At 36.3% G+C, this 26,128-nt stretch overlaps 1 pseudogene; it reads right to left on the bottom strand.

Annotated features, from left to right (window-relative positions):
* Nucleotides 1-656: 656 nt before the first annotated feature.
* Nucleotides 657-24,938, bottom strand: LOC101532608 (high mobility group protein B1-like; annotated as a pseudogene).
* Between the last annotated feature and the right edge of the window lie 1,190 nt (nt 24,939-26,128).

Here is a 26,128-nt window from a genome sequence, read left to right as displayed (position 1 = left end):
CTGTCACAAAGTGAGAAATAATGGGTGATTCGACTTAAATTAGATAGTTAAAGTAGTTGCAATTGTAGAAACAGAAAATTGAATAGACATTGTGCATATCTGGGGAAGAAAAAAAATGGAGCACTATTGTTTGAAATTTAGACTTTTCAAGTTGAGATGAGTTGTGGAAATGGACAGTAGGTAACATACCTCCTCCAATATATGTGATTTGTTACACTTAAAATGATTGAAATAGTGCATCCTTTACTAACAAAAATTGTATTTACTTAGAATCATTCAGAATGTCACCAAAACAGCTGCAACTTTTTTTCAATCACTCAGTGATATTCAGTTAACAGAACAAGAATTATTTTGTATAAGCTGCATCAGAGACAACTGAGGATGAAAAACTACCATCCCCATACAGAACTAAATTGTGCTGTGTACCAACAATAACCTGCTTTAAATTTCCATTCCAATTTATAAACCCCAAACTGTACCAGGCAAGCTTAGTGGCTATTGAAAATACCACCAGGACAGGGCTTTCTAAAGACACATTCGGTAGTGTGCTAACTATGCGAAAAAAGACTATGCAGTTTAAAAACAAATCCTACACAGCCTTACATTTCAGTTTTTTCTTTAAAAGGAGTGATTTGTGTACAGGGTGGTTAAATGCTTTATAGACAAGACAAAAAAAAAACTGTGCTAGAATCAAATTTTTCATCATCATCTTCTTCATCCTCCTCATCTTCCTCCTCTTCCTTTTTCTTGCTCTTTCTGCCTTGACAATTCCGTTTGGGCTGCATCAGGTATTCTTTTAGCACGGTATGTGGCAATATCCTTTTCGTACTTCTTCGGCTTGGCGGCCTTCTTCTCGCAAGGTTGCTTGTCATTGGGGGCAGTGTTATTCGTCATCGCTCCCAGTTTCTTTGTAGCATCACCAATGGAGATGCCAGGATGGTCCCCTTTGATTTTTTGAACAGTAGTCAGAACAGAGCAAGAAAAAGGCCCAAGGAGGCCTCTTGGGTGCAATAGGATCCTTGAACATCTTTTTCTCTCCCCCTTAGAAGGGATTTAGGTTTTCACTTCTCTTTCATAACGAGGCTTGCCCGCCTTTGCCATGACTTCAAAATTTCCCTGCTTAGCAGGCATGGTCTTCCACCTCTCTGAGCACTTAGAAAACTCTGAGAAGTTGATGGAGCATCTTGTTCTCCTCCCGGCAGTTTGCACATGATGCTCTTTTGCGTATTTATTTTCATTGGAAAGTTAGATATACAGAGAGAAGGATATCCTTTTTGGTGGTTTACTCCCCAAGCAGTCTTGGCCTGGAGCTGCACCTATCTGAAGCGAGGTGCCCAAAGCCAAGAGCTTCTTCCGGGTCTCCCACGTGGGCACAGGGTTCCAAGGCTTTCTGCCATCCTCTAGTGCTTTCTCAGGCCACAAGCAGGGAGCTGGATGGGAAGTGGGGCTGCCAGGGAATAAACCTGAGACCATTTGGAATCCTGGCGCATTCAAAGCGAGCACTTTAGCCGCTAAGCAACTGCACCGGGTCCTGTCTTTAGGCAGGATCTCATTTCCCCGTGGTTAGTTAGTTTTCCTGTGCCAGGCACAGATTTGCCCAGTGCCCATTCAGCTCTCACTTGCCCCGGCACTGTCTCTTAGGAGCTAAAGGTACTGCAGTGATTGTGAGAGAGGAAGTCAAATGTGGAATAATACGTTTCTTACAGAAATTGTACCACAACTAAAAATGATTCTGAAACAACATGCCTGATGGAAGGAAAGAAGGAAGGAAGGAAAGAAGGAAGGAAGGAAGGAGAGCTTTGCAGGGGCTGGCATCGTGGTTCGGTGGGTTAATATGGTGGTTGTGATTCTGAGACTCCATATCCAAGCAATGGGTACAGTTCTAGTTGCTTTCACAGTAGTTTCTTGCTAATTTGACTGGAAAGCAGTGGATGGTGATCCAAATGCTTGGACCCTTGCCATCCATATGGAAGACCTAAATGAAGCTGGGTGTGTGTGTGTGTGTGTATGTGTGTGTTATTTTGGGGGGCTTTGATCTGGATGTTGCAGCCCATTTGGGGAATGAACCAGCAAATGAAAGAGTTCCCCTTCTCTGCATGTCATTCTACATTACAAGAAAATCTTTTCCAAAATGTAGATAAATTGTATATAGTTTTTACTAACATACCTGGTATGTTTTAAGATATTAATGTCAGTTTATGCAATTATCATTAAAACTGCTGTAAATATTTTAGTTATAGTCCATCCAGAATCGATAGCATCACAAAGAGCATCAGAGGTATTGGCTGCTTAATCAAACACCTCACTTGCTTGTTTATTGAAAGACTGAGAGACAGAGAGATAGACGTGAAAGACAGATACAGAGACGTCTTCTGTCTGCTAGGTAACTCCCCAAATGCCCATACCAGATATTTGGGGCAAGCTGAAGCTCAATGCCTGGAATTCATATCCAGGTCTCTCACATGTGTGACAGAGACCCAACTATTTGAGCCACTAGAGGGTTCGTTTTAATCCCCTGGCATAGTTTAGTTCTGCTGACATGACAGAAACTTTGATGTGTGAACTGACGTCAGAACTCAGTTAAATAACGCTGGCAACCACATGGTTAATGAACTGAGAGAAATAAGATGACAAAGAGAATGGCAGTATTTCCAATCATACAAAATGCATTCAATTAGCATAGTCTCTGATTGCAGGTATCAAAATGGATATTGTAAAATGCAAAAAAAAATCTGCATAGTAATTATTTTTAAGCATATATTTAATCCTGCTTTTGTAGAATACCAGTTTTAATTCATTTTTTGTCCTTGATTCATGAGAGGTAATCTATTAGTTCTTAGAATCAACCTAATGGTACCATTATTATTTATGGTAAGACCCACTGAACTAAGTCTGAGTTTATGCTTAGGAGCTCTCAAGTAGGATTACACTGTTATTCACAGAAAGCGAACCAGAGAGGGAGATAAGAGAGATCTTCCCTCAGCTAGTTCACTCCCAAATGGCTGCTGCAACCAGAGGTACTCTAGGAACTCCATCCTGGTTTCCCCTCTGGATGACAGGAGATGAATTTCTTTGGTTCATTTTCTACTTCCATTATTCAGTCACATTAATAGGAAGCTGGATCAGAATTAGAGCAACCAGAACTTGAACCAGCATTCGAAAATGAGATGACAGTATTAACAAATTTGTTAACTTGTTTACTTGGTTGTTACACAATACCAGCCCTCAAAAATTTGGGGTAACTTTCAGAATTTAATGTAACGATTCTCTTGCTGAGAGTAGTTGAATAACCCAAAGTTGTGTATATCGATAGCTTGAAACAAAGGCTAAATTAATGAGATTTTTTTCTCAGAATAAAATTTGAGTATGAAAAATTGAAATATATCTAAGCTAACTGAAAGCCCTGAAGAACTGAATATCAATTGGCTGGATAGATTGTTAATATGCCATAGAATTTCTAACTTTCTAACCCAGTTAGAATTTACTAGTAACGATAAGTATTAGGCTATGTGAAGCTGAATATTTACTGTTTTATAAGATTTAGAAGTTTGCTTGTGTGTCTTTTTCATTTTGTCTAGAAGACATATTTTAGTGTATAAGATATAAGCTTTTATTCTTTTATTTTTCTCCTTGAATCCAATATTCTGTGACATGAATTTTTCTTATACCAAAAAAGTCTCCTAAGGAAACTTAGCTTATTTTTTAGAAGCTTACAGATCTAGCTAAGATGGTTATCAATTGACTGAATTTCCATATCATGTAACATCTAATTTCATTTGGAGGTATGAATAATATCTATGAGTGAAATTGTTATATAAATAATAATTGGTCAATAACCTACATTAAAATGTTAGCAAAGAGCTATTTGTGAAATGTATGGACCTTCATGGAGTCATGCAATTTTTGTGGAGACTAATGCTGCTAATTTACTTGTGTTGTAATTTGAAAGGTGGTAAATTACTTCTGTTGTAATTTGAAAGGTAGTAAATAGTTAATTTGGTAATAAGTAACATAAGTAAAATTCCAGAAAGCATCACTTGTCAACTAAATGCACCAAGAAGGGAGGGTGATTGGCGATCATAGTCACGTCTTGAGCAAGTGGAAGTTAGGGTCTCACTGATGTTCAGGCACTCTTCCTGTTCCCAGAAACACAGAAACCTAAATATAGAACCACATGAGGTCCAGCTAATTCCATGTTGGAAATAGGTCTAGGATAAAGTTGTAAGGCGTTTGTTCACAAACATGAAGAAAAATCAGTATGAGGAGACATAAGATACATAGCTTACAGAAGAAAATGAAGCATATTGCTTAAGAGTGTCTTGTTTTTTCTACAGTTAATTTTAGGTCAGTTATATATTCATTCCAGTTATAAACTTCATATCAGCTTTTAATCATGTTGCTGTACATGTATATTGTTCTCTCTCTTCTTTATGCCACCAACAATGCTTGTACAGGCTTACTTTATATGAATTTTGAAGGCTCACTTTCCTGGCTCTACCCATGATGGCCTCCAGGCATCCTGCTGATTTGTTTACTCTTCTTCCCCACCTCCATTCACACCCCGCCCCCATTTAAAACAACCAAGCAAACGAAAAACCATAGATCTGTAAATAGAAAACAGAAGAGTTTTAGAACTTTGAAAATTTGAGATTTATGTAACATAGCACAGAGTAAATTTTGTGTTACGTAGTAGCAGTGGCTGAGTCTAGGAAAACATCCTATAATGAAATCCAGGGTAGTTTCTATGAAAGTAGATAAACATTCAAATTAAGTAGGAAAAATAGTTGCTATGATTAACTTCATACATTTTAAAGCCAACCTTTGCCTCCAAGAGATTTTGACCAACATGTTTTACAGTCACCAGAGGTAATCCTAATGGATTGTTTTCAGTTTGGGTCATGTTCATGTAAGATTTAGAGGGGATTATTTGGTATGTGAAAATGGAAATACAGGACAAGGTAGAGCTATAACAAGCTTAACTCAACTGGAAGCTAGTTTCAGTGAATCTTCTTTATATAATAGGAGGCTTCGGTTACATGGGAAGGACAAAAGAAGATAAGAAAGTTCAGCCTTCCCTCAACTGTTACAGGCTTAACCTTTTAAAGGAAAGTGAGAAAAATAATCTGGGCAGGCCAAAAATGGTGTTAATTATTGCTGAATAATTCATTGTAAGAAAGTGTGTGACCATAGGATATGTCTCAGAATGTGGCATCTTATACTTCAAGGTGTGTATCTCTGTAAAATGCTTTAACTTCCAAGCAAATAGTAAGTGTTCTAGACACTGATCTAGGTGGAATTTTATGGCTATGAGCATATATTAAAGCTTATTTTGCCCTCTATTTGAAAGTCAGGAGAAACTCATACAATGCACGCTACTTGAGATGATTAACTTATCACAATAAGAGATAAAGTACAACCTAGAGCACCCAGGGATTTATCATTAAGAGAATGTTACAAAATACATATAGAATTTTAACTGTTTTGAAGACTTTGGTAAGGGTTCACTAAAGCAACCTTTTGGTTTGGACTACATTACCATTAAGATATGAGGTTAATTTCATGATTGGTTTGAAAATAAAGCTTATCGAAATAGCTGGTGGAACAGTGATATTTCAAAGGGCAATATAGGTAAGGCAACCACCATCACTTATAGTAGGTTGAAGAGTTTTATGCATATGTGGTTTGAACTGTTACTGTGTTTCAAATATCAAACATGATTATAGAGTGGTTTTGTTTTGTTCCTGATCTGTCATTGTCGCATACTGGTCTCTTCTGACTCAGTGTTCTGGAAAACTATTTATGCTCAGTAAGACACCAATATCTCTCTGTAAGGCCATCTCCTATCAAGGGGATCTAACTTTTTAAGTACCAAGCCATTTTCAGGTTATCCTGAGTTGATTTTTCTATTTTTCTAGCTTAAGAATGATAACAGGAGTTTAGAATGACAAAGGATATTTTAGCGGACTGACGGGATTCCGCTTCAGCATACGTGTTGGAATGAGTCCGCTTCTTTGGCACTAATGAAAGTCAAGAAGAGTTGTTTCAGTGGCAAAATATGGCATTTTAACTGATTCAGAGGTCAGAAAACAATATGTTGCCCAAGCTCTGGGGTATCAGTGTATAGACTAAAAACATGGAAAAGTATGGCTTTACTAATTAATATTTATTATGTGTGATCTCTGTCAAAGATGACACTTAGCTGATTTTGTTTATTTCTTATGTATATCACAATATGGCATAGAATAAGCAGTGCATGCTAATGGCAAAGAAATAAGTTTTATAGTCATATTCCCTGGATTCAGATTAAAACTTCATAATGTATGATATACATAGTCTGTAATGAGTTTAATTTTGTGCCTGTGTCATATTATCTATAAAATGGTATTACTGGTAGTATTTATTGTTTCAGACTGTTGATATCTGGAATAATTGCATTGAAGACATTAAGGATTATCAATAGTAACTTTGTGTAACAATTTCTGTAATTATGTTCGTGCTTAGCAATAAAACAGCTGTACTATTATATTTTATAATTTTTCTTAGTTATTATTTTGAAAGGCAGAGATATACACCAAGAGGTACACAGGTACGGATCTCTTACCTGCTGATTCACTCTTGAAATGTCTGCAACAAACGTATCTGGATAAGGCCCGCATCAGGATCAGGAGCTCAGTCCTGACCTCCCGCGTGGATGACAGGGCCAAAGTACTGTAGCCATCACTTGTTTCCCAACCCCCCCACCCCACAAGTCCCCAGGATTTGCATTAGTGAAATGCTTAAGTTGAGGGAGGAACTGCAACTCAAACCTTTGGCACTCTTATAAGGCATAAGACTTTCAGGTAACATCTTCTATATCAAGGGTCTTAATTGATGTTTTAAAACAATCATAAAAGGCAATACAATATCTGAATTTAGTAGCAAGAATGAAGAACAAAATGAAAAAAAAAGGCATTAGCCTCTAAGAAATTATCCTCACACTTTAAGTTTCACTGATATGGAAAAGGACAGCCAAGGCAACAACCTCTTAGAAAGTCAACCAAGTTAATGTTTCAGGTTTGTTTACACTCTGAGAGATTCGGGGATATAAGCAAGTGAAGGATCTGGTTTTCAAGCTTCACCTCAAAATAATCAGAGCTACAGGCTTTGAAATCAGTGCCAGTCACTCCCTTTGTATGTTTTTGTTTGCTTTTCCAATCCCACAGTGGTGAAAACTGGGGTGAGAAGGTAAGTGCCAGACTCTGGTTTATTTTGTCATATAAAATCTTGAAACTGAAATTATTAGATACTGTGTTTGAATAGGATACATAACTATTGACAATAACTTTGGAGCTGATCATCCTAGCCAAATACTACAAATTGAAACAAATACTGAGAACATTCCTGGAAGTATCTGGCAAAGATTAGGCAATTTATGACAGTCAATAAGTCACTTAATTATCACAGAATCAAAAAGTGCTTAATGATCTGATCAAAGAAAAAGCACTAATACCTTTTTTTTTCTGCACTAGACAATACTATACGCTGAATTGATAAAGTGGTCCCTAATGAGAATTTTGTAAACAAAGTTCAGATAAATTGAAGAAATAAATGATGAAACCTAGAAGAAAGTAGGATTAGGAGGATCAGGTAACGCATTCTGCACTTCAGGCCTCAATACTTTCTCTGCTCTTAATCAGGGACATGCCTGATACAATACTGTGCTGATTGAATGGCCTCCTAGCCACAGTGTTTCTAAACCTATTGCTTCAAATCTCTTTCCTTCTCTGATAAGGTCACTGTAGGCAATTGTCCTAAATACATACATACAAATCTTGTACCTTGTACCAATTTGAAATATCTTTTTAGTTTATATTATCACCACAGTGTAGTTCTCTGGCCAAGGTAGGCCCACGCACATAAATAAAATATATCTACATATCTAGTTGCCTATTTAGATGCAGCAATCGGATGCTAGACACACAGGTACAGGAATTCTGGGCATTTCATCCCTTCCAACGCTGCTCTGTCTCTCTCACCAGTGTTTTTTGATAAGCAAATTATACTTACATTCTAGTCATTGTTTAATTCCTAAATCTAGATTTTTTTTTTAAAAGGAAGTTTTTCGTGACCTGTCAAAATTGTAAATTTATGTAATATGACTTCCCTTTTCAACACTGTCAAATAGATTTCATCCCACTTGAAGTACACATTTCTTTCTTTTTTTCATTTTTCCTTTATTTTTGACAATATTTACACATAGTTAATTAGGGCACAAAGGTTCATGGGCTTCAGGAAAGTGGGCATGACTATTATTTCCACATTGTTTTTTTTTCCTGTATCTGGGGTAAAGGAAGAGATAAAACGAGAAACCCCACCTGGTCTCCCACCCACCCCAGTTTCGTGATGTGGGTGGGGCATGCTCCAAGGGTCCTGCTCAAGTGGTTTTGATAGTACAACAGTTATGAATTGCTGCCAATCTTGCCATTCCAAGCACGATGAGGTCACTGCAGAATCCACTGATTGACATAGTCCAACTTAGAGTCTCCATTTGCCCAGTTTTTCACTGCCAACGTATGGCTGGGGAAGTTGATTGATTTCTTCTGTCCTCTTGTGATGCCAGGTATCCTCTGCAGGTTCTGATAGACTGCCATCTTCTCCATGTTCAGCTGGTTATGCTCTCCGCTGCTCCGTCTCAGCCTCTGAGGAGGCTCGGCTCTGTACCAGGTCCTATATTTGCAAGTACATACAAGAATCTGGTCTGGGATCACCTCAGACAAGGTTTTTTTTGGATCTTCCCAATTGAACTGCCAGACTCAGAACCCATGGTCTGCCATGGAGTGCAAGTGCCAAAGTACACATTTATTTCTTTACCCTGGTTACAGGACCATATACCACCTAGATGTTGACCATCTTTTTGGCTTCCTCTCTGACCTGTCTCCAACTCATTTTCTGTACTCCAACCACACTGGTCTGTTGGTTCTGAAATGGACTTCCTAGAAGCCTTTGCATGTGCTGTTTTTCTTGTAGCCACATGCTGGCTTCCTCCCTCCAATATATTATTTTTAGAGAGGACTTCCTTATTCACCTTTCCCAAAAATAGTACTGCCATAATGCTTTGAATTATTTTAATGCTTGTTGAAAGGATGTATAAGCATATGTATCCATCTTCATTTTCTTGCATTGCAGAGAAGCTCATGAGAGAACTTATTAATAAAGTGTGCTAGTAAATATTTAACTGCCTCTGAAACAAGCAAAGAAGAAGCCCCAATAGTATTTGCTCATTTTCTAATTTCCAGCCACCAACATTATATCCCTGACCATGGAATTGCAAAAAAGCCATATACGATCTGTAAGTTTTTCAGAATCAGCTCTAATACAAAATGAACCATACCATCAAATCTTGAAATGTTGGACTGTTTCACAGCTTAAAAGGACTCTGTGGTCCTTTTAAGAGCAATAAATCTGCTTGTCTTGATAAACATCTGAAGTGTTGATGCTGAAACTATTGTAAAAATAACCCACCTGTCTTAATTTATATGATATGTTTGAGGACTAGGCACATCAACCTGACTAATATTCCACGTGATCAGGCTAATAGCATTAATACAAAATTTCATGGGATTTGTGTGAAAAGGACAAAGGTTGGATTAGAAAATAACTTCTATAGATGGTAATAAAATAAGTAGAATTTCTACTGCAAAATCCTAAGAGGGCAGTATTTAAGTATGGAAATAGTAATAGTCAGTATTTATGCATTATTATGTTTTAGAAATTAATCTAAGCATTTTATTTTACACTGGGCTTCATCTCTCTCTTTCACTTTTTTTAAAGATTTATTTTATCTTTATTGGAAACTCAGACTTACAGAGAGAAGGATGGAGGGAAGATCTTCCCTCTGTTGACTTACTCCCCAGCTGGCCACAATGGCTGGTACTGAGCTGCTCCAAAGCCAGGAGCCAGGAGCTTCTTTTAGGTCTCCCACATGGGTTCAGAGTCCCAAGGCTTTGGGTCACCCTCAACTGCTTTGTTGAGCCACAAGCAGGGAGCTATATGAGAAGCAGGGCTGCAGGGATTAGAACTGGTGGGCATATGGGATCCCGGTACATTCAAGGTGAGGACTTTAGCTGTTAGACCATTGTGCCAGGCCCTGTTTCTTTTATTCTAATACGTACTTATGTGCGTGTGTGTATATATACACACATAGCGCTAGGGCCAGCAATGGAGTGGAGCAGTTTAAGCTGCCAATTTTGGTGACAGTATCCCACATGTACACTGTTTCAACAAATGGTTAACCTGCTCTGCATCTGATCCAGCTCCAAGATAATGTGCCTGAGAAAACAGTGGATTGTAGCCCAAGTCTTTGGGCCCCTTGCTCCAGATGAGAGACTCAGTAGAAGCTCCAGGATGATTCTGATGCTGCCCAGTCCTGGTCATTGTGGCCATTTGAGAAGTGAACCAATGGATGGAAGTACTTCTTTTGGTCTCTTCCTTTCTATAACTCTTTTTCAAATAAACACTAAATAAATAAATAAGACAAATAAATAAAACAAAATAAAATTAAACCTGCAACTGTTTGGGAAGTGGAACAGTTGGGATTAGAACCAGAGCCCATAAAGGATCTTGGTGGGTGCAAGGCAAGAACTTTAGCCACTAGGCTATTGTGCCAGGATCTTGGGCTTCATCTTAAAACCCAAGAAACCCTAGGAATATGTTGTTATTTTCTCCAATTATTATGATTGAAATTGAGGATTAGAGTTATATAGATTTTATCCGTATTTAAGCAGGCAGTAAGCTGTTGTGAAAAATTTTTTTCATTATTGTCCACTTGTTTTCTTTTTTTACATCTCATTCTCTTTCCAAGAGAAAATGGAAGGTGAAATGTTTACAGCTTTTGTCAGAATTACATCTTTCCCCCAAAGCTAGAAATCAGTATTAAAATAAAATATAAAATGAGTCACCTTGTCCTAAAATATGAAGTACTTCAATAAGTTCATAACAGAATTGAAAAATGAATTTATGGAAGCTATAAGTTTTTTTTGGAAATCATACAGTTTTTGCTTAGCATGAATTTTTCTAGATTTTATTTTTAGATTTCTGTCTTTTCTATGTGAAATGCAGAGTGACAGACAGACAGAGGGAGAGACCAGAGACAGGTCTTTCATCTGCTGCTTTATTTCCTAGATAGGGACAGTATCTGGTGCTAAACCAGGACAAAAGTGGAGCCAGGAGCTCCATACAGACTTCCAGTATGGGTGGCAAGGAGCCAGTACTTGGGCTACCATCTATTACTTCCCACGCATATTAGCAGGAAGTCAAATTGGAAACAGAGGTAGAACTTAATCCCAGGTAATTATATGGAATGTGTGCACCTCAAACAATGACGTAACATGCTCTACCACAATTCCTGCCCTTCCAGGATGCTCTCCTGTGCCTTGTTACTCAATTTTTGACTTGTAAATCATTTCTTTCTACTGAGAAAAGAAGCTAGCAGTAACAAATGTTTATGATGTAAGTTGTTAAAACAGTGTATATTTAAAAATATAGGAGTGCATTTGGCATTTTAAAGATAAATATTACAAACTTAAAATGTAACAGTGAATACAAGGGATTTAAGTTAAAATGTCTGATTCAAGAGCATATGATTGTAATCACCAAGACAAACTTCTATGTTTTGCCAAAGGTCACAACAAAATACTAAGACTAGTGAAACAAGTTTCTATGTTGTTTCTTATAAACTGTCAGCTGTTGTGCTGGGCCAAAGCCTAATAGTGTGTTGTAAAATGATTTCACATTCTCTAAACCCTTATGTGACTTGACCAGAGAGCAAACAAAGTCACAGATTTCAGTATCATATTAAAGCAAATCCTCTAAAAATATAAGTATTTAGGATATTTTTGATTCATTAATAACAAGCTAATACTCATCTTTCAGCCTACTGTGAAACTTACATTTTCATTTATAATGTATTAATGAAATCCAAAAGAAAAAATATATAAAGCAAAATAATTTTTAAAGCCAGTAAGGAGGCGAACATGTGTAAATCTGGCATGCTAAAAAGAGTGTACTATCAACCTTAGCAGTTCTTGCTTACAGATATTGTTTGAAGGACAACTAATTTCAGGATATGGAAAGATCCACAACAACTAAGACCTTCAAATCAGAACATATCAGAATATATCAGAACATGTCAGAGCAATCCAATATCAGCAGAAAGGGTCCAGTGATTCCAATTGCAAATGAATTATTTGACAGCAAGTGCTTTCTTTTTATGTGTAGTATGATTTTACATGTGATTAAATGTTACAGCTTCTGCTGTGTAGTTAATCAACTGCAAACGCCAACCCTGTTAAAGTTAAGCCTAATTATACTTTCATTCAATGAAAAATTCAAGAGATACAAATATAAGATCATTTCTCTTCTCTGGCTCTGTGTGTGTGTGTGTGTGTGTGTGTGTATGTTTTAAGATTTTATTTCTTTATTGGTTAGAAAAACATTATTTCCAAACATAGCAATGACATTAATGGGACTCTGCTTTTCAATATGCAAATGTGTTTTTTTCTAACTATTATTAAAGAGTTCAGTTAATTCCTTTTCTGGAGTCTTAATTAGTTATATTCTTCGAAACTGGGCCATGAAGAGTTTTCTTTTGGGCAGTTAATTCCTTGATGTTCTGACAATCAGCGTTAGTTTGACCTGCATTGAGGAGCAAGTTCATTATGCAAGGTGGCTGGAGTGATTTAAAAACTTGCCCAAGGGTGTCAGGGAGTGAGTTTTGTGCTAGACTCCGGAACGGCCTATTTTCCTGTTGCTGATTCTGTTTCTGTGGCTGTTTTTTTTTTTTAACTTGTATTCCTCATGTATGTGCTATATAGCTATATCTTGGCTCATTTCTCTGCTTCTGTCCATCAGCAATTATAGATTCTTCCCAAAGCAATTGTTGCTGGCAAAACAGAGCAGAGCATTAGTCAGATGTGATTTTTTTTTTTTACCAATGTATTGTTTATTATTTGAAAGAGAATCACACAGAGAGCAGCAAAGACAGAATGAAAGACACAAACATACAGAAAGAAATCTTCAATTCCGTAGCCCATTCCCTTAATGCCTTCAACAGCCAGGGCTGGGCCAAGCTGAACTCAGGAGTCAGGAGCTTCATTTGGGTGTCCCACATGGATGTAGGGTCCCATGCACTGAGCCATCTTCTGCTGATTTTGTAGGTCATTAGCAGGGAGCTCCATCTAAGGTGGAGCATCTGGCACCCTTTGCACAAGGCTGGCTCCAGATGTGAATTTCTTAATGAAAAAAATCTGTCCAAGAATCTCCTTTGCTAGGACTTGTAGACTGACTCCTAAGCAGATAAAGTTTGAAAAAAAAAAGTATTTTTTTCCCTTGCAGTTTTGAAAAGGCAAATATAACTTTTGAGTCTATGTTTGAAGATTCTGCTTAATACTTTCCTTGAGATAGGTCAATAATATAAATAACTGGGGAAAATCAACAATAGTATTGTATAACAGAAATACACAATTTATGATTTCTTCAACTTAGGACTTAAGTGATTCTTTAGATCAAGTGATAAAATTGTGTACGAGTAAGTTTAATCCTTCTTACTTTAATATTTAAACGGATTCCCTTGCTTTTTAATTCTATCAATGTTGTGGACACACTTCTACAGTCATGTTTAGTTAGTTACTTTTCATGCTTTGATCGAATATTCCAATATATTGGCAACTTTCATTGAGCTTAGTATATGGAGACAGAAGCAGAATGGTCACTTTGGATATCCTTCCCAACTTCTATTTCAGGTATTAGGGCTGGCCAGTTATGGCTATGTATCCTTATCAGTGTTTTGTTAAACAGAAAACACAGCAAAGGGTGCAGAAGCCATCCCTCTGCTCTGACATTTGAAAGTCAAGAGTGGTCTTAACTGGTCAAAACTAATATTTGAAGCAGTGCTGTTTGTCAAGTTAGTTTCTCTTGCTAGGGGACGTTTACACATTCACAATGGCTTTGAGTGGTGCATTTGATATTAACCAGTTGAAGCAGGTATCAGATTCAATGAACTTCTTTTTCTGAATGACTTTCTTCGAAAACCTTGCACAGATCATCTGTTTCCCAGAGGGGAAGTCAAGAGGCAACTAGTCCTCAGAGTCAGCAGGACATTAAGCCAAACCTTCATCTTAGTCTGAGAGGATGTGACCTCTCCCTAACCTTCTCTGGGAGAAGAGCCTGATGTATGACTACATTTAGAATATATATATCACATGCATATTAAATACCTCCAATTCTGTGAAAGGTTAAGCATTGCTATTATCCGAGAAATGATCTGCTGCCAATTAACAGATATCATGGGCTGTGAAGTCAATGCTGAGTACACCAGGAAAGGTTTCACTGCTGGATTAAGCTGGATTTGAACCTCGTCTCTCCTGTTGGATAATTTGACTTAGAGCAAATTAAATTTTTGAGTCTTGGCTTTCTATCCGTTCAAAATTTTGATGAGTAGATTTTAGTGGTTTGCATGATGTGAGAGCATATGTACACGTAAGCAATATGCTGCCAAGAACACATGCTCAAAATGGATTCCCAATTCTAGACAGAACTGGCTTGATTGTTGGCTCTTTTTACTTAGATCTCTGTTGAAAAATGGACACTGAAATACGTTTGTCAGTATAACCAAATTATTGAACCAAAATATAGCACATGGGCAACATATAAGATAAAGCTAAGTACAGAAATAGCTAATGTTTTCTACCTAATTTAGGTAGAAATTTCTTTTAACGCCTCTACCATAATTGTTATATTCTGTGAGTTAGAAATTTCTTTTATTCCTTTTGAGGTTGCTGCAAATGAAAGTGTATATAAAGAAGTGAAATCAAATGGGTTTGTAAAGAAATGAAAGTACCTTATAAATATAAACAAAGATTTTTTTCTGATAAAAATTGCACTGAAACATATGGCTTAGGTGTGTAGTGCACATGGAGCCAACATGAAATCTTGTTGGTCTTTTAAAAAATTAATTATTTATTGAAAGAATTACAGAGCAAGAAGGAAAGAAATTGTCCATTCCTAGGTATCCTCAATGACCAGGGCAGAGCCAGGAGAAAGCCAGAATCTAGGAACTGTATCCAGGTGTCCAATGTGGATGGCACAGATCCAAGTACTTGGGACATATTGTGCTGTGCATTTTTTGAAATGATTAACTATTTTTTGGCCATTAACAGGAAGCCAGATCTAAATTAGGAGAGGTGGAACTCCAACCAGTGACTTTATGGGATGCTAGCACTGTTGTCGCAAGTATCAGCTTTACCCAATATACCTCAGCATGATTCCCTACTCTTTTATTTTAAATTGAAGGAGTATTTGCACTAGGAGCTCACTTGAGCGCTTTCTATAGGTAGAGTAGCTGGGGGGTAGGCAGGACAAAACAAAGACAGAGATGCTGTTCCACTCCATGGTATGTTTTTCTGCGTTAACAGATATTCGAAAAGAGTCTAAGGAGGCAGTGTTTTGCAGAGCAAGTGGATAGAGAAATCAACTATAAACAAACTTTCATATTATTAAGCAAAGTAACACCAGTTTTAATAAAAGGTGTCTTAATAAATGTCTAGAGATGATTAATCTACTTCCTTGAATATAAAATAGAAATTAGGAATATTCTTTGCAAGTTCCTATCCCCTATTCTATTGGCATAGGACATTGGTGTATAGTGACTATTTTTCATAAAAGCCATAAGGCTTTATTGCATATCTATCCTTTAAATAATATTACTGTGTAATTATAGTTATCCAAAACACAAGAGAGAATCTTATATGAAGCAGAGGTCTTTAGAGGATTAGTTTTCAAAGTATTTTGAAAAGAGCCCCCATATTAAACTAATTATTTACATGCAAATAACAAATAATTAAATTTGATGATCTCTTGAGAAAGGTTATACCCAAATATGTTGGTTGAGAAAACATAAAGAAAATTTGCTGGCTAATATTTTTTTCTTTACTAAATGTGGCATTTAAACGATGTAAGGCAGGAAAATTCATGTTAATTCTAAAGGCAATGTATTAATTGTTTATTTTCATTTTACTGTAAAACAGGAATGCAAAGAGTGAGATGCCCAATCACTCCCCAGATATATAACAAAAGTTAGAGCTCCATCCAGGTGGCCCGCACGGGTGTCAGTGACCCAAGTTCTCGAGTCATCATCTCTTCCTCTGTACATTTTGTTCTCTGGCTACTGTTGAGCACTTTTTCTTAGTTATTATTTTTCTGATATTTGATATGTTTTGTGGTTTTATTTATCTTTCTCTAGATTCTGGTTTGTTGAAACTTTAGGTTCCATAAATGCATAGCTTTATTTTTTGAAAATTTTCAAGCATTAGTTCTCAAATTACTTTGTATATGCATCATCTCCTCACCAATGGAGACTTGAGTTACATAAATAGTTGACTTCCAGAAGTGTATCACAGTTCACTTTTCTTCTTTTCACTTATTAGATTATTTTGTCTTCCATTTTATATTTTTATTGTCATTTTCTAGTATGTTCAGTTTAAATATGTAATGCATTATCCACATCCAGTGTATGCCTCATGTGATTTGTTTAATTTTTACTTCTAGAAATCTGATTTGTCTTTCTGTATATTTTATATCTCATCTCAACAAATCCCATCCTCCTATAACTTTATGAGCGTATCTTGGCTTTCATAAATACTTCATGTACTAACAAATAGTGTGCCAGTTCACTAATTGATGATTTTATATTTCTGTACAAATATAATGTACTGAATGATTCTGACAACTTTGTTGGTTTGTATTTATTTCACTTTTGGTTCTGCAATCTGCTTATTTCCATGCCTGATAATTAACAGCTTGTTGACAGATTTTCTTAAGAATTCTTTTATGATTGAACAGTAGCATGTAATCATTTTGGTTTTCAAGTATTATTTTTAAGATTTGCAGGATTTAATTTGAGCACCATTCTTTAGTTAATTTCATCCCATACTGAATACCACAATCAACTCTGTATAAATTATATTCTCCAGGCTGAATGGTGAAAATATATTATTTTAATACCTGGTGGGTCCCAGTATTTGTTTCCTTTCTTCCTTCTGACGTATTCTGGTTTCCTAACACACATACTGTTTAACATTTTTTCTCATTGTTAAGGGAAGTTTTATATTTCAAGAATTTTCTTTTTATTCAGTTTTTCTCTGCCACGTCCTATGGACTTTAGCTTTCTGTTGCTACAACCCTTTCAATTTCATCTCATTAATTTAAGGTATTCACAAAGTTTTGCCTGAATGTTTCCTTCTTACACCAAGCCATGGAACTATTTTTCAAGCAATAGGCTCAGTGAATTTTTAATTAATCTTTGTGTTTCTTTCTCTTAATAATTACTTCCCAATCTTTCCTGACGTTCAGTTTCTTGCTAGCTATCCTTTCATATATTTTCTCTATTTTTAATTTTTTTTAAGTTCAGTAAAGATATAACTCCTAATGTAGCATCCTGATTTGTTCTATTACTCAAGGGCTTCCACACATGTGTATATTTCTTATGCCTTTGCCTTTATATGGGACAGAAATTTACTTTTTATTTATTTATAATCATATAATTATATAATTATATTTATATAATTATATAATTATATTTAGAACTTATATAATTATAAATTTATAATTTATAATGCAGAAGTCTATGTATTTATTATTACATGTCTAATTAATATATATATATATTTATTTTGCAATGACATATAATACTTTATATGATATATAAAAATGTGGAAAAGCTTTTGAAGAACTCATAAATATAACCCAAATATGTGTACATGAATTTAAACAACATTCTCAAAAATAAACTTGCAGTTCTATTCCATTTTTACATTTTAGAAGTACTCTTATATAACTTCATATTTTTAGTGTTTCCTTATCTTTTCTGTTATTTTTTAAGTTGTACTTTTTTGTTTCTTTGTAGAGACAATGGGGACATTTTCATCTTAATCTATTGTGTAGGGGTGGGTATTTGGCATATAGGTTAAGATGCTGCTACAAAGATGCCTTTCCCAGGCTACGGTTCCAGGAATCAAATCTTGGCCAAATTTTAACTCCTGCTGTTGCACACATGGGAAAGCAACAGGTGGAAGCTCGAATACTTGGGTCTCTGCTATTGGCATGGAGGCTGCATTGAGTTCTGAGCTCCTGGCTTTGTCCTAACCAGCTCTGCGTGTTGCACTCATCAGTTTCAAACTCTCACACCTTCTTTCTCTCAAAACAAACATAAATATCTTTTGCACTTTGAATTTCCATACTAATGATTATCTCTCTAACTCCCTCCCTCCCTTCTCTCAAAATTCTTGCTATCCCCCCTGACGATTTCTAAATATCTTTAGAATTTCCTTTTTTATCTCTTAACTGCCCATGTTGCTTAATATTCATTAATATTTGCCTTGAGTCATTTGCTGCTCTCTGTGATTGCATAATATAAAATCCTACTGTTTATTGAATAATCTGTGCTGTTGGTTCAGATTTTTCTTCCGTTTAGTCAGATCTCCATACTAAAATAGAAATTGTGCACACATGTGTATGTGTGTGCATATGATGGGGGAATATTTGTTGAATATCTACCATATGCTAGAAATAATGCTAATTCTCTGAATATATGGTTTCTTATACAGAGATTTCTTTTACCCTCTCTTGAGTGATTAGCAGCTACTTGACTTTTACTACTCAGCAAGGAGTACAGCACTTCACTAAAATAGCTCTTGTATTTCCAAATCCAATTGAGTTGCTTTTACTCTTATGTTTCTAAAGAGGCCTATTCATTTTGCAATTTCCTCTGTACTAAACTTTCTGAGGGTGTGGACTGAATCATATCCAACTTTGTACCTGTCTTATAATATTTCTCCAACTAACAAAATACAAATTTTCACAGAACATTAAAATACAATTTTCTCACATATTATTAATTTTTAACTTGCCTTTTTGCCCAAAAGTTATCATTACAGTTCATTTAAGTTATTGGCTGTGTCCACAAGCTCAGAAAGAGGACATATAACTCTGAAATTACGAGTAAACATATTAGACAAAATATGCATTTAATCTTAATTTGAATATGTTGGGCCATTTTCTCTTGTAAAACTGAAGGTTTTTACAAGAGCCTTGTGGAAGTCCTAAATTATTTATCCTTGGCTTTATTTCTTATAATGTTTATACTCAGCTATTTTGTAAAGCATATTGGAGATATATTTTTCCTAAAGTATGGTGCTTGAATCTCCAATTTGGGATAATATCAGTATCACCATGCTGAATCCTAATCCTGGCTTCTGACTTAGCAAGTAAGAGGTAGGTGTCAAAAGGCTCAGAAATAATGGAGACACTGCAAGTGGGAGGACGCAACGTGATAATCCCTGGTCCAACATGTAAAACTACTTTGCATTTCAAGTCTTTCTTTTTAAAAAATATTATTGTTTTCCACGATATATTTTTAGTGTTTTCTTTTTTACTTATTTTTAATTTTTTATAGTTATTATATTCCATTGTATGGTTTTGTAGAAATAGGGCTTCTGCCCTTTCCTTCTCTTTCCTCCCTGAAACTCTTTGTAAATCCCGTGTATTAGTCCCCTATCGGTTGTATAGTGAGCAATGATTTCTTTCCATTTTGTTGGCTGCTTCTTCATTTTGTTGTGTGCTTTGATGTATAGAAGCGTCTTAGTTTGATGTGGTCCCATGTGTTTATTTTGGCTTAGACTGCCTGTGCTTTTGTGAGTTTTCTAAGAAATCTTTAACAATGCCTGCATCTTGCGGAGTGCTTCCTATGTTTTCCTCTAACAGTTATGATTTTTGAGTGCAGATTTAAGTCCTTGATCCATTTAGTGCTGATTTTTGTGTAAGGTAACAGGTGGGGGGTTTGCTTCTTACTTCTGCCAGCTACTGTACAATCATCCCAACAGCAATTACTAAAGAGACCACTTTTTCCCCTGGATTGCTTTCAGTTCTATTGTTAAAGATTAGTTGGCTGCACATGGGTGGGCTCTCTTCTGTGGTTTCTATTCTGTTCCATTGATCTCTGTTTCTGTACCATTACCAATATTTTTGTTTAACCACTACCCTATAGTATGTCTTGAGATCTGGCATTGTGCTTCCTCCAGCTTTATTTTTATTATTCAGGATAGCTTTGACTATTCATGGTCTCTTGTGAATCCAGATAAATTTTTATATCATCTCTATTTCTGAGTAAAATGTTGTTGGGATTTTGTTTGGGATTGCATTAAATTTGTGTATTCCTTTTGGTATTATGGACACTTTGATTATGTTAGTCCTGCTGATCTGTGAAATATGGTAACTTCTATATTTTTAATTGGGTTTTTCCATTTCTTTTTTAATGTTTTGTAATTTTCATCATAGAGATCTTCCTTGTCTTTGGTTAGGTTTATTCCAAGGTATTCAAAATTCTTCTCTGCTGTTTTAAAAGGGGACCGTAATTATGAGTTCTTTTTCAACCATGGAGTTACCGTCATTGATTTGTATACACATTAATGTAGCGGTATACTGCTACCCTGCCAGACTCTCTTATAAGTTCCAATAGTCTCTTGATAGAGTCTGGCAATTGATGTGTATACACATATCATGGTGATTTATTCTTGCTGAATCCCTGGTCATTATGTGGTGTCCATCTTCATCTCTTTCAGTACTTTTCATATTGATCTTTATGTCGTCTGATATTATAATGTAAGCCAGCTTGCTTTCCTTTTCCATTTGTGTGAAATATCCTTTTTCATCCTGTTGCTTTCAGTTTCTGTGTATCTTTGGTGAGGCTGCTTTCCACAGTCCTCTTGGAAGATTCCAAGTTGGGGCAATGAAAGCCCCACAGAAAACCACCGGAGAAAGAAGAGGACCAGGAGTCAACCAACCAATCCATTTATTGAGTCTAATAGTGAAGCTTATATACTGGGTGATAACAGTAAGCCCAGAGCATTAGTAACAGCAACTTGATTGGTTTCTCTCCCCGCCCCCATAGCCACCAATCAACTTAAGGTCAGTTTTAATTACAATCCTTCCTGACAAGAGCTAGCTACAAGCCTGACCTGATCATAGTGGCCTATAATTGGTTCCTTCATTTCTTCACTGCAAGGTGGGGGCTTTCCAAGTAGAGGAAAACAGGATATCTACATCCAGTCCTAGGTAGTTTGTCAGCCTTCAGATCAAAGCAGGGTCTCACTTTGCTGGACCCCCTGATTTTTTCCTGAGGATGCAGCGTGCTGTGCCCTCGTGATTTTTGGCATTGGCGAGGAAGGCCAGGATCCAGGGACAACCGCTCACACTTTGATGGTGAGTTGTGTTTTTTGCAGGTAACAGATAAATGGATCCTGTTTTTTGATCCAGTCTGCTACTGTGTGTCTTTCGACTTTTGAGTTTAAGACATTTCTATTCAGGGTTAATATCAAACTATTTTTTTAGGGAGTACATCTTTGGTTTGAAAGTAGAGATGCGCACTGTATTGCATCTTCACAATTGGTTATAGCTTCTATTACAGTTACTATACTTCCCCTTAAGTGAAAAGGCATAAGACAAAATCCACAACAGGAACAATAATAAAAAGTTTACAGCAGCATGAAATTAAATAACATGATTCTGATGGTATAATATTGGGAAAGAATAGATACTATCTGGAAGAAAATTTCCAGGCAACACATGTATCAATGTATACTTTTACTTATTTGAATTATACCAAGGTTTATTTTCAGTTCATTATGAGTGTTCTACCATTATGTCAAACCAGAGCAGTTAAACAGTGGTAGCTTGGTGATATTACAGTGAAGATAACAACATTTCTTCTGTTATCCGCTGCTTCCATTGGAAGTGCTTTCCTTTTAGTTTTTGGTTATTTTTATTGTATGGAGATATGTTCTATTCTTGTAAAAATTAAACAAACTTCTAGAATAACTCTAATGCCTAAAATGGTTGTGAGAATGAGTTCTCAAGCCAGAGTGTACGGAATTAGATTATTCTAACCATGGGTGAGTTCTTTAACTCCTCCTGTATGTGCTTGCAGTTATACATTATGGAGACAGCATCTATTTCAGATAAATGTGGGCGAATATTACGTAAATCGAAAAAAGTTAACACAGCATTCATTTAATAAAAGTTTAACTATTAGAGTTATTATTCAGAAAATTTCTTTGTTTGGATCTTCTATCTAAAACTGAAATCTAAAACTTAAGATTTCTAGTCAACTCTCCAGAACAATACTCCTTCAGCCCTTCAAATGCCAATGAAGTCCAACATCTTATAGTCCAGTCAAGTCCAACTACTTAATGGGGAGACCCTCTGTGGTCTGAGGGCAGAGCCAGCAGAGTATCATCCCAATCAAATAAAAGCACTAACATATTATCAGCAACAATTAACATCGGTATGGAATTAATTGACATAGTATTGAGCAGCCAACATGTTAAAAATAAATGCGATTTCTTAACCCCATTCTGTGCCCACCCCATTCACATTTCCATTTTAGTTTATATATTACGTATGACATAACATCCATAACATAACATGTTATGCATAACATCATATCTTCTTAAATTAAGGCAAACATGTGGTATCTAACCCTTTGGGATTGGCTCATTTCCCTTAGCATTATGGTCTGCAGTTTGGCCCATTTGGCCACAAAGAACTGCATTTTGTTTTTTTTAATAGCTGAGTAGTAATCCATGGAGTAGATGAACCATAGCTTTCTTATCCAGTCCTCTGTTGATGGGCATTTTGGTTGTTTCCAAGTTTTTGCAATTACTGACTGTGCGGCTATGAACATAGGAGTGCATGTTGGTTTCTCATAAAACAAGTGTTCTGGATATATTCCTAGGAGTGCTATTGCTGGATCATACGGTATGTTGAATTTGAGTTGTTTGAATATTCTCCATACTGATTTCCATAGAGGCTGTACCAGCCTGCAGCCCCACCAGCAGTGGAGTAGGGTTCCCTTTTCCCCGCAACCTTGCCAACAAGTGTTGTTGGTGTTTTTCATGTGGGCCAGTCTTACTGGTGTTAGGTGGTACCTCATTGATGTTTTAATTTGGATTTCCCTTATTGCCAGGGAACTTGAGCATTTTTTCATATGTTTATTTGCCATTTGGGTTTGTTCCTTTGTGAAATGTCTGCCCATTTCCCATGCCCATTTCTTGAGTGGGTTGTTTGTTTTGGTTGTTTTGGCTGTTTTGTAGCTCTTTGTATATTCTGGAGATTAGCCCTCTATCACCTACATAGTGCGCGAAGATCTTCTCCCATTCTATGGGCTGCTTTTTTACTTTGTTGTTGTTTCCTTTGCTGTACAGAAGCTTCTTAGTTTGATGAGGTCCCATTTGTTTATTCTGGTCTTGATTTCTATTGCTTTTGGAGTCCTTTTTAGGAAGTAGGGACCTACCCCTAGATCTTGCAGAGTATTTCCAACATTTTCTTCCAAAAGTTTGAAGGTTTCTGGATGTAGGTTTAAATCTTTTATTCATTTAGATTTGATCTTGGTGTATGGTGAGAGATGTCGGTCTATCTTTTTGTTTCTACAGGCTATCAACCAGTTGTCTCAAAGGCATTTATTGAACAGACCTTCCCATTTGCCAGGATTATCGTCTGTCCTTTTGTCGAAGATTATTTGGCTGTATCTGTATGGGTTCCAGTCTGGTGTTTCTATTCTGCTCCATTGATCTTTCTCTCTATCTTTGTGCCAGTACCAGGCTGTTTTGATAACCACTGCCCTACAGTATGTCCAGAGGTCTGGAACTGTGATTTCCCCCTGCTAACTTCCTGTTCTTCAGGATGGTTCTGGTTATTCGTGGCTTTTTGTGTTTCCAGATGAACCTTTGGATCATTGTTTCCAGTTCCATGAAGAATGTTTTGAACAATTTGATTGGAATTGTGTTGAATGTATATATTAGCTTTGGCAATATAGACATTTTAATGATATTGATTTTACCTATCCAGGAGCATGGGATGTTACTCCATCTTTTGAGGTCTTGTTCAATTTCTTTTTTAAGTAGTTTGTAGTTTTCCTCAAATAGGTCTCCTACATTTTTGGTTAGGTTAATTCCCAGATACTTCATACTTTTCTCTGTTATTTTGAATGGTATTTTGCTGGTTAGATCTTTTTCCAACTTGGGGCTGTTTGCATACACTATGGCTGTTGATTTTTGTTCATTAATTTTGTACCCTGCCACTCTACCAAACTCTCGTATAAATTCTAGGAGTCTCTGTGTTGAGCCTCTTGGCTCTTCTATATAAAGAATCATGTCATCTGCGTATAGTGAAAGCTTGACTTCTTCATTTGCCATTTGGATTCCTTTGATTTCTTTTTCTTGTCTTATGGCCTCAGCAAGTACCTCTAGGACTATGTTGAATAGCAGTGGAGAAAGTGGACATCCCTGTCTTGTTCCAGATCTCAGCGGGAAGGGTTCCAGTTTTTCTCCATTCAGTATGATGCTGGCGTTGGGTTTTTCATATATTGCTTTGATTATGTTGTGGAGTTTTCCATCTATGCCTACCTTGGTTAGGGTTTTTAGCGGGAAGTTGTGTTGGATTTTGTCGAAAGCTTTTTCTGCGTCTATTGATACTATCATGTGATTCTTCTTTTTAAGTTCTATTTAAATTTAAAAATAATGACGCATTTTTGCTATAAATAAAATTAGATACACACAATAATTAGATGAAAAATTAAAGAAAGTGTTGATTATATATTTATGTATGCCTCGAAGTTTTCCACATGTTTTGGAGGGAATTAATTTATCTCAAACTATGAAATTAAGTCACAATCTGTTGCAAGCTATGGATGAGTTTTACAATAAAAATTCACGAGTGGAAAAAAATGCCTATGGAAGCTGGCAAAGCCCATTGACATTCAGACAAAATCAGCTAATTATAGTTTCTTACTTTAGCAGAAAGGTGTTGACTTTGATTTCTTCCTTTTCTTCACTGTCTTGTTCTCCATTCATATTTACCTTATAAAATAATTTTCTTCTCAACAAAATCCTTCCTAACTCCCTTCATCTGACCTAAATCCTTTAAACAATTTTATTGTATGTAACTATTGTGTTTTTTTTTTAAGATTTATTATTATTGGAAAGCCGGATATACAGAGAGGAGGAGAGACAGAGAGGAAGATCCTCCATCTGATGATTCACTCCCCAAGTGAGCCACAACGGGCCGGTGCACGCTGATCCGATGCTGGGAACCAGGAACCTCTTCCAGGTCTCCCACGTGGGTGCAGGGTCCCAAGGCTTTGGGCCGTCCTCGACTACTTTCCCAGACCACAAGCAGGGAGCTGGATGGGAAGTGGAGCTGCCGGGATTAAAACCGGCGCCCACATGGGATTCCGGGGCTTTCAAGGCGAGGACTTTAGCCGCTAGGCCACGGCGCTGGGCCCAACTATTGTGTTTTTTAACTGAATGCTAAAATCACTGAAAGATTTGTTTCTTATAAGAAGTAAATACATTAAAATACCTTGAGAGAACTTAGTAATTTATCCTGTAACATTCCTTAGCATTATGTACATGAAAATGCTGCTCCACATTCTTTATCTTTTTATGTAAAATTTATATAAAATTTTATTTTCATTGATATCACAATTACCTTTGGGAAACATCATATTTTTATTAACTGTTCTAAATGCTTTCCTTGGTGAAATGTCCAAACTATTGCATATCAAAAGTGCATAGTAATAGTATCCATTTGATTTAATAGGTGATATTACAAAAAACAAGAGTCATTTGACCTACTGCTGATAATTTATGGTTACAAGTCCATTTCAGTACTAAAAGATGAACTTTGTTTTCTAACTTTCAGGTCTGTTTTCTCTGTAAAGCACATAATCATATTTTTATAAATATTCGAATATCCTTTCAAAAATTGAAATATGTAAAGTCTGACTTAGGTAGCTACTTAGATGTCATAAATTCTTTAGGTACTTGGTAAACATTTTACTTTCCAGAAGAATCTCTTATATAATTGCCCTTTCAGTACAATCTGAATGGTTTTTCAGCTTTTAACTAATTTCCCCAATTCTTCAATACCATTGTTGACGCTATTGTTTGTCAAATTGCTTGCTTATTCTTAACATGATCAGTGTTACATCAAAAGTATTTATTAAAGTTATAGAGGCAAAATTTCTCATGGTCCCAAATAC

The sequence above is a fragment of the Ochotona princeps genome, chromosome 13 (assembly GCF_030435755.1).
Source record: "Ochotona princeps isolate mOchPri1 chromosome 13, mOchPri1.hap1, whole genome shotgun sequence".
In the NCBI taxonomy this organism is placed as follows: domain Eukaryota; kingdom Metazoa; phylum Chordata; class Mammalia; order Lagomorpha; family Ochotonidae; genus Ochotona; species Ochotona princeps.
Note: the sequence above shows the minus strand (reverse complement) of the source record. Positions and strands in the feature narration are given on the sequence as shown.